Source organism: Somniosus microcephalus, chromosome 10 (genome assembly GCF_052327205.1).
Source record: "Somniosus microcephalus isolate GS21.2 chromosome 10, FLI_Smic_1.0, whole genome shotgun sequence".
Taxonomy (NCBI): domain Eukaryota; kingdom Metazoa; phylum Chordata; class Chondrichthyes; order Squaliformes; family Somniosidae; genus Somniosus; species Somniosus microcephalus.
Window position 1 is genome coordinate 116,599,921 of NC_140996.1, and position 15,194 is coordinate 116,615,114.

General features: G+C 47.4%; 1 protein-coding gene across 1 annotated transcript in view; it reads right to left on the bottom strand.

The window, feature by feature from the left end:
• Window positions 1-15,194, bottom strand: part of arhgap42a (Rho GTPase activating protein 42a) — a 604,917-nt gene that overhangs the window by 405,230 nt on the left and 184,493 nt on the right. The window lies entirely within an intron of this gene.

Genomic DNA, 15,194 nt, shown 5'->3' on the forward strand with positions numbered 1-15,194 from the left:
GCCTAGTTCCCATCTTGAACCAGTATTTTCCATTAGTCTACTGCAGGAACACATAATATTCCTTGTTTTTAAAAAAAAGAAAGGATATACAATAAGGCACACAAGTTTAGTCTACAAATGAGGAAAATGTCTTAACAGAATTAGAATTTTTCCTAAAGGTCAACACAAACTTGGCATTTCATGAACAATGTTTGTTTTCTTACTCTATCACAGAAACTATGATGCAAATAATCTATCCTGTGAAAGATTTTGTAAAATGACTCCAGCTCCCAGTTGACATTTCAGGGGTCTGAATACCAGCATACACAAATTATATCCCCAAAATGCCCCTTTTCAAAAGGCAACCAAGACACAATGGGCCACTCTTCACTCTTCTATTTTGGTGAAAACACCATGGTCTAGATATTCAATTTTTCCAGACATAAAATGGGTGCCTAGGGGTCCAATATGGCAGGCAATGTACGCGCCCCTCCCACGCCGGAGGTGTGCCACTTGCTATTTTGAATTGGGCTGTTCCATACGCACGCAGGGTGCTCATTATAATATTTAAAGAAAATTGGCTTACCTGACTTACCACATGATATACTCGCTCAGCAAATCATGGTGTTAACAGGCAGCAAGGAACCTGCAGGCGCAGTATTTAAAGAGCATATTCCCTCCATACAGGTTAGCTACTGGTTTGTCCTCTTAAGTTTGTTAACTTCCGGTCCTTTTTTTGGTTATTTTGTGCATTCTACAAGTGAATTCTTACTTCTGGTAACAATTTTGTTCTGGTGCTGGACTGCTTTATTCTACTTTTTAAAGAGTTTATTCCAGTCATGGGTGGTCTGGTAGGTCTGCCTTTGCAGCTGGAGGATGAGGGAGAGAAGTAAAGACGACAAGAGAGCACCAGCAGCTGGGAGAAAAGGGAGGAGGCGGGCACTTCACAGGAGGCCAAACCCACAGTAGGTCTTCAAGGAGCACTTCAACCTCAACTTCACCGAGGAGCAATGTGTGAGGGGTTAAACATTTCACCAAGGAAGCCGTCACCAAGGTCTGTGCCCAGTTTCCTGGCAGCAGTTATGATTCATTCATCCTGCACCAGTCCTCTATGCAGCCTTTACTCCAACCAGGCCATCTGGTCACAGTCTGGCTAATTTGCGACAAGGGATAACCCTTCCGGACATGGCTCTTGACTCCTGTCAGGATCCCGGGCATAGACGCAGAGCATACCTGCAATGAAAGCCATGCCACCACCAGAAATATAATTGAACTGGCCATCGGCAAGCTCAAACTACACTTCTGCTGTCTGGACAGTTTGAGAGGAGCTCTGCAGTGTACTCCTGACCATGTTTCCAGGTTTGTGGGCATATGCTGTATAACTTCACTATACTGAGGAACCAGCCCTTATCACCACCTAGGTAGCAAAAAGTGGAGGAGGAGGAAGAACACCATGAAGAGGTGTTACCTAGAGGGGAACAGGCAATGTTCCCTGTAATGTTTTTTGGGTGCGCAGCTCCTTTAAGGGACTGTGTGGTCCATTCACAATTTCGCGTATGCGCGGGACCGGCAGAGAGCTGCGCGCTGCATGGCTTATAGTGAACGTTGGTAACAGGATATCCCTCCTCCTGTCCATCACCTAGACCAGGGCCTGAAAAGCAGCTGGGAGCCCATTTTACAAGCCTTCCAGCCATTTCTCTATTCACAAGCATTCCTTCCTGTCTGCAACTACAGTGCACCGCCCCCTTTAAGTGGCGTCAAGACACACCAGGTTTCTCGTCCTCCAAACAGGCATACACTCAATAAGCAGCACAGGTAGCATAGAGGCACATGCCCTGCTATCTGAACACCCGTTTTGGGGCATGATCAAATTTCTAGGCCCATAATTTTTCACATACAATGTATCATGCAAAATATTGTATGTTACATGTAAACATTTATATGAAAATGGAGCTCTAAATTAAATAAAGCACACCCATTTCCAGGATATCTGCTTCAACTATCGAGGGAGGCAAGAAAGAAAAGCATTTATGTCACTTGGAAGTCGTGGATGCTTTACATACGATTAATTACTTTTTGAAGTACAATTATCATAAGGCAAATGCAGCAACCATTTTATCCACAAGAAGGTCCTACACACACGGAGATGACTGTCCAATTAATCAATTTTCCATGGAGCTAGATGAGGGGAAGAACGTTGTCCTGAACACCAAAAGAACTCCCTGCTCTTCTTCAAATGCTGTTGTGGGTCCTTTATCATCCACTTGAACATGTAGTTGGGGTCTCAGTTTAATCTCTCATCCAAAATAATTGCACCTCTGGCAATGCAGCACTAAACTCTTTCGGCACTGGATTCTACAAGCCACAAGCTGGACAATATGGAAACTGTCCTACAGCAAACAGTCACCACAAGCTGTAGGATCTCAAGACCTAACTAAGCCTCTTCAGGTTCTAGATATAGCAATACGCCATTCAAAGTTGCTGTGGGAAACCAGATGTTTGAAGGCTTGCATTTTTCACTGCAGGTGGAAAATTGAGGAAGGCCACCCTAGCTGAAGTATGTGAGTGGGTGGCTGGCGCTCAACAACCATTGCCATGGGATTCATAAAGGCTAAAGTCATAGAAAAACCATCAGTTTCAGCTGACAAAACTGGAGGAACTATCAGGGGTTCCAATGGAGAAAGAATCTACAAAGAAGCACTCTGTTGGTAACGGTAATGTGAGGACTGAATTCAGTTGTTCCAGCTGGTTAATGACAATGAAGAGTTCCTAGGCTTTGGCTCATAAACCATCAGTACCCTGAACCACGATTGCACATTTTATAGCTTGCATTTTACTGCTGATAGTTAATACATTATAACATTTAAAGGTTAACCTGCAGGTGGCAATAGTGTAAAAGACGTTTGAAAAACAGCAGTAAACTGATATACTGTATTTAGTGCTGCAAGGGGTGAGAGGAAAGAGTGGGGGGTGGAACATAAATGTGACTGCACTGTATATTATTTGGATGACATTCAGTGCTTTTAGGCATTTGCACAGATACAAATGTACTTTCTGACAAGAGGAAGATCTTTATTACACTTGTTGAACATGGAACATTAAAGCACTAGTCATTGCATCTCCTGGGTTTGTGACATGGAATTTCTGTGGTCCAGAATTCGCTGTGATATAGATATTGGCGACGAACGCCATAAGTTAAACCATTTTGCTCCGCAATCCTCTGGGGCAAATTCATACCACAATTTGCTGGAAAGACAATCAGAATATGCCGCAGTGAGTATAGCACAAGCACAATAAATATTAATATAAAAATCCAAAAGATGCCTGGCTGTAAAAACACTTACTTTATTACTTAAATAAGGTTAAGGATTTCAATGAAGTTCCCAGAACAAGTCAGTAAAAATGTTTACCTTCAGGCAACCTGCTAAGCGATTGAGTATTTACTGATTCTGAGCCCTGCAGTGCCATTCTGTAATATAATAGTGCCTGTTACCATCGCAGTACTGTAAATTCAGCAAACTCAATCTCGCCATTGATTTTTATGGGGGTGGAGCTATGATAGGCAGCTGTTCAACTTTTGGCAAGGGTCTCTGTGGAGGAGCACAAAAGTCCCAGTAAATAATGGTGTGATGTATATAATGGCATAAGTGACCCATGCCATAATTTCCTGGAATTTCTGCACCATAATAATTACGGCGTAGATAAGCCATTACTATGGTGTAAGTTACAGCAAATTCAGGCCACATACACAGCAAAGTAAGTTACTGAGGGGACATTATTCAAGACCAAAACTATTTATTTACACAGTTATTACTGGGTACATGCATGATTCCCAACTTACCACCTTTCAAATGAATTATTTTCAAAATACAAACAAAATATTTTACAATTTTTGGATGAATTAGCTGTTCTTTCGTAATAAAACTAATTAGGATCACATACCATCCTTGCAAGACCTCTTCCACACGATGACCTATGACTGGAGTTGCGCAGTAGTAGCCAGAATGATTGTCCCTTAGCTTTTTGCTCTCCACCTGTGGGAAAGCGCCTTTGTCCTCTTCACCACCTCATTCTCAAAAACGTACAAATGAAGTCAGTAACTCCCCAGTGCAAGCAGTCAGACAAAAATCTGCATCCTACTAGTATATCATGGCTGCACTGATTATAGCACACTGTCCTGTATCAGTCCTTTATGAAGCACTTAACCCAAGAGCCAACAGCTCAATATATGGAGTTGAACGAACAAGATACAAGGGCAGTTTCTGATTTTGACAAGATCACCATCTGAAGCAAGATATCATTTTTGAAGTTGGCCTGAAGAGTTTTCAAAAAAAATTCAGTGTGGAAACATTCCAGTTCAAAGCCTTATGTTTACAGAATTTAATTTCAAGGGAAAACTGTTCTATTAGCCATTGTAAGAGAGAGGACAAAGTCATAATTCTATTAGATTTTAATTCCTGAAGTTCATATTTAAAAAAATTAATTCTCGGGATGTAGGAGTTACTGGCAAAGCCGGCATTTATTGCCCACCTTCAGCTGCCCCGAGAATGTAGTATTGGGCCTTCTTTTGAAACTGCAGCAGTCCATATGATGAAAGTGCTCCCACAATGCTGTTAGGTGAAGAGTTTGGGGATTTTACCTCTGATGATGAAGAAACGGTGAAATATATCCAAGTCAGGGTGGTGTGTGACTTGGAGGGGAACTTAGAGGTGGTGGTGGTGTTCCTATGCACCTGCTGCTCGTCCTTCTAGGTGGTGGGTCGCGTGTTTGGAAGGTGTTGCCAAAGAAACACACTGCAGCCATGGTGTGCCGGTGATGCTTAACTTTATTGTTTAAGTTTAAGATGAGGTGCCGATCAAGCAGACTGCTTTATCCTGGATGGTGCCGTTGCAGGTGCACCCATCTAGGCAAGTGGAGATTTTTCCATTACATTCCTGACATGCCTTTAAGGTGGTGAAGAGGCTTTGAGGAGTCAGGAGGTGAGCCCCTCACTGCAGAATATGCAGCCTCTGACCTCTCTTGTAGCCGCAGTACTAATGTGGCTAGTCCAGTTGAGTGTCTGGTCAATGGTGACTCCCGGGATGATATTGATCATGGGGGACTTGGCAATAATAATGCTACTGAATGTAATGGGGTGGTGGTTAGGCTCTCTCTTGGAGATGGTTATTGCCTGGCACTTGTGTGGTGCAAATGGCACTAGCCACTTAAGCCAAGCCTAGGTATTGTCCATGTTTTGCTGCATACGATCATGGACTGCTTCAATATCTGAGGAATTGTGAATGGGACTGAAGATTGTGCAATCATCAGCAAACAACCCCATTTCTGACTTAATGATAGAGGGATGGTGATTGATGAAGCAGTTAAAGATAGTTGGGCCGAGGACACTGAGGAACTCCTGCAATGATGACCAGGGACTGGGATGATTGGCCTCCAACAGTCACAACCATCTTCCTTTGTGCCAGGTATGGGTTTATTCATTGGACAGGTTTCCCCCTAATACCCAATAACTACAGTTTTTCTAGGGTTCCTTGGTGCCACACTTGGTCGAATGTTTCCTTCATGTCAATGGCAGTTACTCTAACCTCACCTTATAGAATTTGGTTTGTGTCATGTTTGGACTAAGGCCATGATAAGATCTGGAGCCAAGTAGTTCTGGCACAACCCAAACTGAGCATTGGTGAGCAGATTATTGATGCGTAGATGGTGCTTGATAGCACTGTTGATGACTCCTTCCATCACTTTGCTGATGATCAGGAGTAGGCAGACAGGCCAGTAATTGGCCGGGTTGGATTTGTCCTGCTTTTTGTGGACATGACGTATCTGATCAATTTTTCACATTGTCAAGTAGATGCCAGTGTTGTAGTTGTACTGGTACAGCTTTGCGAGGGATGTGGCTAGTTCTGGAGCACGACAGCCGGGATTCTGTCAGGGCCCGTAGCTTTTGCAGTGTCCAGTCACTCAGCCATTTCTTGATGTCACATGGAGTGAATCAAATAGGCTGAATAGGCAGTGGCCGAGCAGGATCATCCACTCGGCACTTCTGGCTGAAGATGGAACACTTCAGCCATGTCTTTTTCACTTGCATGCCAGTGACTGAGGAAGAAATGTTCATGGGATCCTGCACCTCCATTTGTTGCTTACCTGTATACCATCAGTACATTCTGTGCCCTTGCTACCCTCAGTGCTTCCTCCAAGTGGTATTCAACATGGAGGATACATCAGCCGAAGGCGGCCGGTATGTTGTAATCAGCATTGCTGATGTTTGACCTGAAGCCACAAGACTTCATTGGGTCCAGAGTCAATGTTGAGGATACATAGGTCACATAAAAATTGAAATTAAGACAACAATGCCAACATTCAGAAATACAGCACCATACTGTGATGTCTATCTCTTATCCAAGACTGGAGATAAAAACGTAATTTCAACAAAGTTCACAGTGTGAGACTTCATGAGAAAGTCAGACTTGTTCCAACTTAACATTTTACCACATTATTTGTTTTAAATGATCTGTTCAACTTCATTATAAACCTTACAATAATACTTGTTTTTGGTGCTATTCTGTATAAGAGGTGGGGAAGTTAGTTCATTTTACAAGTTTTGTCCTTCATAATTTCTAGCAGTAGTAATTTGTAAGTAGCAAATGAAACTCGTTAAATGTGACAAGAAGGTGGTAACTTACTTCTTTACATAATGTATGATGACATGTCCACAACACACTTTGTTATCTTAGGCTTGCTTACAAGTATAATTATTATAAGTTTGAACAAGATATGATCAATACAATATAGGTCAATAGCTAGGCTGTGTACTATGATTAAAAAAAAACATGAGAATGGACAGAATAATATAATCCTCCCATCTATAAGTCTAGAGCAATTTATACTTAACTGGTGAAAATGGGGAGCATGCCTGAACCAACAGACTTAGTGGCCTAGAAATTCACTAGCCTTAGCGCCGCTTTTGAGGCGCTAGAGGGACTAGCGCCAGAGTTATGGCCAGTTGAAAAATTCCCTGGGGCCCTAAAGCGGCGTTGCACCGGTAGCGCTGCGCCGGCACCGATGACGTCATCGGTGTGCGCAGCATCCCGGTTGCCATGCCGACGGGCCCCAGCGCCGAAATTCAGTTGCGGCCGCCTCGCCCGTGGCAGCCGCAACTAAGACTCTGGCAACAGAGTCCAACATGTGTTTGCGCCGGCGCATTAAAGGCCCCGCGGCGGCCGGCCGCTTTCCCGCCGGCCGCCTGCCCGCAGCTCCCTCCCCGGACTTCTCCCCCCCCCCCCCCCCCCCCGGAACAGATGCAAGCCCGGCACTTGTCCGAGGTGCCGGGCTCATTTTTAAACAGATTTGCGCGGGCCGCGGCCGGGTGCAGGCAGCTCCTCCTTAACGGAAGGAGGAGGCCTGCACTTCCCCAGCCTGCCGCACCGCATCGGGTGCCGCAGCGCCGGAATTGCGGCGCTAAACGGCAGTTAGTGCCCTTTTCCAGGCGCCAAGACCCTTCAGTAGCGCCGGCAGCTGTTTGGGCGCGGCGCTACTGAATTTTTGGCGCGCGCAGGGGGACTTAGCGCCGGCACTAACTTCCGGCGCTAAAGCCCTGGCTAAGCCAAACCCCAATTTCTAGGCCAGTGTGTTCTTTCATCTACTTAACTGCATTATGCCTGAAAGCCTCTTCTGCGTGGTTTGTAATTCATTTACTGATAGACACTCTGAAAAATTTCCCTACAATATTGCTTTACCCATTTTTGTGTTTTTTAAATAGCAGCTTTCTTTATATGTTGTATTATCAAGTTTACATTCACAGATATAATTTATGAAGCTATTATACAATGAGACATGGTGCATGCAATGCAAGTATATAATAATATATTGAAGTTTCATTTCATGGTAAGGGAGTAATCCAGGTTAAGGGTTGGTCGCTGAGGTTTAATTGGTTTGGGGAATGAGAGTGTCCTGCCAATCAGTGGTTGTTTTGGACATGCAATAGGAAGTTTACTAGTGTTATGTGCTGTTAACCTAGAGAGTTTTAGCTCGATATACTTCAGTAGTACCTTTATGAACACGAGGTTCAAGATCCCACCAACCTGCATTTAAGTTCTATGGACTTAGTTAGGTGTGATGTACCCCTTCAGAATGGGAATGTGCACTCCATATTGGGCAAGCAGGAACTCTACCTTTCTGGATTTCTCAGTAGCTGTTAAGCATGGCGATGGGTTTCCATGCAAGAGACACTGGCCTAGAAATTCAGTCGCGCCACTTTTGGGGCGCTAAAGTCGGGCGGTCGCTAAAGTTAGCGCCCGCCGGAAAGTGTAGGCCACTTTGCCGAAATTCAGTAGATTTGGCCAAGGAGTTTGGGCGAGCGCTGAAACTGGCGTTGCACTCCTATCTTTAGGCGCTAAGCCGGCGGTGCGGACTGATAACGCCGAGGCCAGGCGCAGCGCAGGTGCGGTCATGTTTTGATTGACAGCAGACACCCTGACGCCGGCCAGCTCTTAAAGGGGGAAGGGTCGACTTTGTCTGCTGCCACGCCCTGGATAGTGGAGCCCTGCAGCTAGGCCTCAACACTGCTGGTGGACCCAAATAGCGCCTGAAGCCATGCAGAAGGCCCGTGAACGAGCGCAGCGCTTCTCAGAGCCTGCTTTGTGGGTGCTGCTTAAGGGTTTGGAAAAGAGAAGAGAGATCTTGTGCCCGGACAGTGGCAAGAAAGCTCCCAGGAGGCAGTTCAGGAGAGCCTGGAGGGAAATCGCCCACAGGGTGTCAGCCACCAGCGATGTCCCCAGGACTGGTGACCAATGCCGCAAGAAGTACAACGACCTCACTCGGTTGGTCAAGGTGAGTAGCCTTTCCAGTGTCCTCCTCATCCTTGCATGTGCACCTCACATTATGGGCAAAGGGACCTCAAAGGCCTAATGGCCATCCCTCCTCCCGCAGCTATGGCACTGGCATGATCATCAATAGCACTTTCTGCACTTTACACACTGGCCAAGCTATTCGACCATGGGAGGCAGTGCACACAACAACAGGGCACCACACTGGCCAAGCTATTCCACCATGGGAGGCAGTGCACACAACAACAGGGCACCACACTGTACTTAGAGGCCGTCCTTTCTCTTGCAGGCCAAGCTGGCCCAGAATATGAAGAGCCGGAATGTCACCGGGGGAGGCCGTGCCCAGTTCCAGGAGCTCAGTGAGCTGGAGGAGCGCGTGGCTCGACTCATGCGTGGCCGGGTGGTTGGCCCCGTTGCTATTGGTGATGCGGACCCTGTGCTGGGCCCCAATGGTAAGGACATGACCGTTTGGACCTCGCTCGTTCCCCTTGCGCTTCAGATCTACATCCTTTGCCACTGTCCGACCAATGCGCATAATGCCACCACTCATGCCTCCCTCGCTGACGCCCTGTCCTCACTCTAAAGCTACTCTTGTGCCTTCCTGCTTTCAGCTGGTGAGGAGGAGGTCCATGAAGCTGAAAGTGCCAGTCCCTCGGAAGAGGAGGACGACGAGGACCAAGAGGAAGGCGGCACATCAGGGGAACCCTCATCCGCACCAGGGGATGGCAATGGAGGGGAGACGTCTTGCCTGGAGGAGAGCCAGGGGGAAGTGTTGCAGGGGGGTGTAGCTCCTGGGCCCAGTGGCGTCCAGGCACGCGGGAAGGGTCGGGCAGCACGGCTGCCTTCTCCCCAGAGGGGGGGAAGTGTTGCAGGGGAGGGCAGTTGCTGGGCCCAGTGGCGTCCAGGCACGCGGGAAGGGTCGGGCAGCTCGGCGGCCTTCTCCCCAGAGGGAGAGTCCGCCCTCCAGTCCGGAGACGGTCCTCGCCCAGGAGGTGCGCCTCCTTGATGAAATGTCCGCGGCCTCGGAGCGGCGCCACAACGAGTTCATGGGGGTTGTGGGACAGATGCCTCAGGCCATTGAGTCCCTGGCTCATAGTGTGGCCGCTTTCGGGGACTCACAGGCCAGGGGTGTCGACCAACTCGCGGCAGCACAGGCCAGGGGTGTCGACCAACTCGCGGCAGCACAGGACGCGAGTCGTGAGTTCATGAGTGGTGCCGTGCAGACACTGGCTGATCTGATGCGGGCACAGACCAGGGCAGTTCGGGCACTCACTTCTGCCACACTCGCGGTGTCACGGAAGCATTGCCAGGGCACCCGCCGCCCTGCTGCAGCACAGCAGTCTGGCCTCCACCAGATTGCTGCGCTTGCTGCAGTGCCAGCCCGGCCGAGTGCCAGTGTCTCTGGCGACCAGCGAGCGCCTGGCATCAGCCAGCTTGCCCCCATTGCTGCAGCCGCCACTGCAACTCCCCCAGCCAAGGTGCGACGAGCTGATGCAGAGACTGATGCTGCCCAGCCACAGCTGCAGCAGTCAGCAGCCGGCCCCTCCAGGGCCGGACCTCGTCTAGGCCGACCCCCAAGGGCATCTGCCGCCACGCAGTGTGCCCCTCAGGAGCCTTCCCCCAGCCTTGCCACACCCACAGGGCCCAGGTTGAGGCGGAGCAACAGGTCGGGCAGGGGCCGGAGAAGCCTGCACAAGGACTCGCCCTCTCGGCACAACAAGTAGAGTGTGTTGCCAACTGTTATTTTTATATGGGGGTGTTTGTGTTCTGCGGGGGGGGGGGGGGGGGGGGCTTATTTTGGGAAGGCCGAAGATGAAGGCAAATGTTTTTTTATATGGGGGTGGTTGTGTTCTGGAGGGGGGGGGCTTATTTTGGGAAGGCCGAGGATGAAGGCAAATGTTATTGACAAGTTTTGTTATTCCTCCCCAGGTTGTGGGAGTGAGATATGTTTTTGACTGTTTTTTGGGGGTCTTGTCTGTTTCTCTGTTTCATGTGGGAAGGGCCCTGAGTTTGTTAAATAAAGCTTTTTATTTATTCAGCTTGTCCAGGTGTCATGTTTCAAGTGGTTGTTGCGTTAACCGGCTGAGGGCTTGCGGAGCGGCTGCATTCAGGTGCGTTCATTGCCACAAGCCATTCCCTGACAGGAGGCCTAGAAGTGCCGTTCAATAAGCCGCCGGCGGACGGCCCTTGGACCTTGTGGCTCCCTCCTGGGCTGGTACTCCTCCTCCTCCTCCTCCTCCTGGTCCTCCTGCTCGTCCTCCTGAGGTGGTGGTCCAACGTGAGGTGGCAGTGCCTGAGTCCTGCGGATAGCCAGGTTGTGCAGCATGCAGCAAATGACGACGAACTGGGAGACTCTATCCGGCGAATACTGTAGAGATCCGCCGGAACGATCCAGGCAGCGGAACCGTTGCTTGAGGACGCCAATCGTTTGCTCTATGATGTTCCTTGTGGCTTGATGGCTTTCGTTGTATGCCTCCTCCGCAGGGGTCCTGGGCGCGCGGAGCGGGGTCATGAGCCATGTACACAAAGGGTAGCCCTTGTCCCCAATAAGCCATCCCCTTGGTGGAGGCTGTGCCTCGAACATGTCCGCCACAGTAGTCTGGCGCAGGATAAATGCATCGTGGCTGCTTCCTGGAAAGCGGGCATTGACAGCTAGGATGCGCTGCCTGTGGTCACACACCAGCTGTACATTGAGGGAATGGTAGCCCTTCCGGTTGCGGTAATCCTCGGCATTGTCGATAGGTGCCCGCATAGCCACATGCGTGCAGTCAATGGCGCCCTGCACCATGGGGAAGTCGGCGATCCTGGCAAATCCGACTGCACGCTGCTCCTGCCTCTCTAGGGTCATGGGGAAGGAGATGAATTGGTGTCTCCTTGCGAAAAGGGCATCGGTGACCTGCCGGATGCAGCGATGCACGGCGAACTGGGAGATGTTCGCTATGTCCCCAGCAGCGGCTTGGAAGGAGCCGCTTGCATAAAAGTTCAGAGCCACCGTGACCTTCACTTCCACCGACAGAGAGGCCCTGCACATCAGCTGTGGACGCAGATCTCTGTGAAGCAGCTGGCAGATCTCTGCAACCACCTCCCTTCTGAAGCGCAGCCTCTTAACACAATGCGCGGCAGTCATGGTGAGATAGGACACCTGCTGCCGGTATTCCCTGAGTGGGTAAGGCCTACGTTGCCGACGCCTGATGGCCCCTCTGCGTCTAGGCATGGCTGCCCCTCTCACACAGCGTCTGCGAGCCCTTCGCACATAATGCTGGAACTGAGGGTTGGAACCCCATGCAGCCCCCATAATAAACTTGCAAACAGTGAAATCACAAGAGTCAAATTTCCAAGCTCTGGCCAGAAGCCAAAAATACCTCTCCTATGTTGTCCCAAATCAGTAAGGTCTGTTCCTTGGTCTCTGTACAGAAATCCAAAGCACTGAAGTCATTGCAGCAAAATGGCTGGCCTTTATAGTTCAGTCTAAGTGCCCTTTAATTAGCGCTCCCCGAGGCCCGCAGGGCCTCTGCTGCGTTCCACTTCACAGTTCTTAACAGCGCCACGCCCACATTGGGCAGGCGCCACTGAATTTCCGGTTTGGGGCGCACAAACAGCGTTGCACGACGAAATGACGTCATAAGCTGCGCGCGCAGCTGAGCGGGCGCAAACACTTTGCGCCGGCGCTAAATGTCAACTGAAGTTGGGCGTAGGCGCAGATCGGCCTGCGCCCGGGCGCTAAGTGCCTAGCGCTGGAAATCTACCCCTCTTATGGCGTTAACGGCTGGCGAACGCAACTGAATTTCTAGGCCACTGGGTTGAACCACTCAAAAAAAAATACCTATGAAAATAATTTGGGTGGGGCATATTGTGCAGTGTGAACCTCCAAGACAAGCCTCAAAATGCTTTGTCATGAAAGCTGTGCTACTCTGTAATCTATGGAAGGGTTCTTGCTGTCTAGTGAACTGGGTTCTGTAGAATTGTGAGGTCTATCATGGCCCTTAGTCTCTTGAACCACTATCCAGGATGGCTGAATGTAATGACATGACCAGAATACGTTTACCCTTCTGTCCACAAAGTCAAACTATAAGTGCAGATACAAACTCAAAACAGAACTTCACCTCGACAAACAGTATTTTAATAAATTAATTAGCTGGTGAATGATTGGCTGCTATTACTATTAGAGTCTGGAAATCATTATTGTGCACATTTTTAACCCTATAGAATTTAGAATGTAATTGAGTACCCAGCTTTTAAAATCCTAGAAAACTTGTACTTGCCCAGAACTTTCACTCCAGTACATGCAACAATGCGAATAAAATCCCTTGAACATTAATTAATATCAGGAATCCATTCAAATTACATATAGAACAGAAACATACATTGGATTATTACAGGAATAATTCCAGTTCTGACAAAAGGTCATCAACCTGAAAATGTTAACCCCATCTTCTCTCTCCACAGATGCTGCCTGACCTGCTGAATGTTTCCAGCATCTTCAGTTTTTAATTACAGGAATAACTGACTTTTGTTTAATGATTTGAGGCTTTCTTAAAGAACTGGGTTTTTTTGCTACTACAGTCCCTACCACTTACACTGTCCCCGTTTATCCTGGACAGCCGCCTATATCGGGGAAAATGCTGCTGACCATTCCTAATTACCAAAAGTGTGAATTAAAAAGACACTACTTAAACTGTATTAAGCAGGCCGGCTATTTTGGGCAGTTCCAGCATCTGTTCGGGGTCACCTTCCGCCCGCCCTGTCCACTCCAGTTTGTCCTGCAGCACTGTTTTAATGTATATTGGTCAAAAAGGAGTCTAATTGACTATCTTTAGACAATGCAAGACTTTCAGACCAACTGTACTCAGCAGATATATTTCCTTCTTTCAATCACCCCCTTACTAAATTGTTAATTTTTGAGACATTCATTAGAGCGGTGGCAGCGGTTCAGGAACTTTAAAATTGACCAGCGGCTCTCAAGTCAAAGTTGCTTACATGCTTCATGATGCTCTCTGCTGGCCCATAGAGCTTAGCAATACTCCTTAAACTTGCAATAATGTCTTGTTAAAAGTGGTGTCACTGGCATTATTTTGGAAGCTCACCTGCCACGAACTGTGTCAAACGTTATACTGCCCATCAGCACAAGTTAGTGCCTTTTTTTGTTCTTTTTAGAAAAAAAGATTCTGATGGGTAAAATACTTTTATAAGACAAAGCAGCAATGCAAACCCAGGCTTTGACATTAAGCTAAGTTAATCACTGGAAGTGGTTGGTCATTTATTTCATTGCTATCAAACATTATACCGACCATCGCTTATAGCGGACAAATCATGTTTGCATGATCACGCCCGCCATGTACTGTGGGGACTGTAGTGATATTAGGGTTAGGGAGATGGTTGATTAAACATGGCATATGTTTTTATTGGAATAATACCCCTCAAATTAATCAAACTAGTCATGAAAACACATCAAGCATAAAGATCAGCAAAGCGTGGAAGGGCAATTTGAGGTTATTTGGCAGGCATGCAACAGATATTTTATACCCTGTGACCCTGATGAATTGCAAAGTCACAAAATGGTTAAGTTGCTTGTGTGGGACTGGGAGCAAGCATGTTTCAAAGCTCACCTCGCTCTGTGAAGTCAATAGGCTAAGGCTGCACTGGCCATCTCATCTGATCACTGATAAACCATCTCAGCGAAGATGTTAAATTAATGTTTTTATACTTTTGACAATGTTAAATGAACTGCTTGTAAACTAACAGAGAGATGGTGCAGACACCACTGAATAACAGAATGTTACAGCATAGAAACAGGCCATTCAGTCCATCAGTTCTGTGCCAGTGGTTTTTTCTAACTTGAGCTACCTAATCTAATCCCACTCTCCTGCATGCTTCACATATCCATTAATATTCTTTTTTCAAGCAACACTCACTTTTAAAAGAAATTATGGACTCTGCTTCAGCATGTTTCTTGCAGAAAATTTCCCATTCTAATCACATTCATTATAAAGACATTTACAACCTTTTGTTTCATTCTTTGTGATTATCTTAAATCTGCTCTGTTCTGTTAACATCTCGCTGAGCAGTGGAAACAATGTCACTATTTACCTTAACGTAACCCTTTAAGACTTAAAAACCTCCATTAGATCATCTCTTGATCTTCTCAGTTCAAGTGAAAAAAGCCCGGACTTCTCGAGTCTCTTTTCATAACTGTAACCTCTTCACGCCTGGTAATATCCTAGTGAATCTATACATTTTCCATGGCTATTAAATACTTCTTATAATAGGGTGCCACAAAATTACACATAATCATGTTAGCTTATCTACGTCCTCCACAATTTTTCCACAATTCTCGTCAGTTTGCCTTTCCCCTACCCCGAACTTGGTGTCATCAGCAAATTGTGGATATAATTT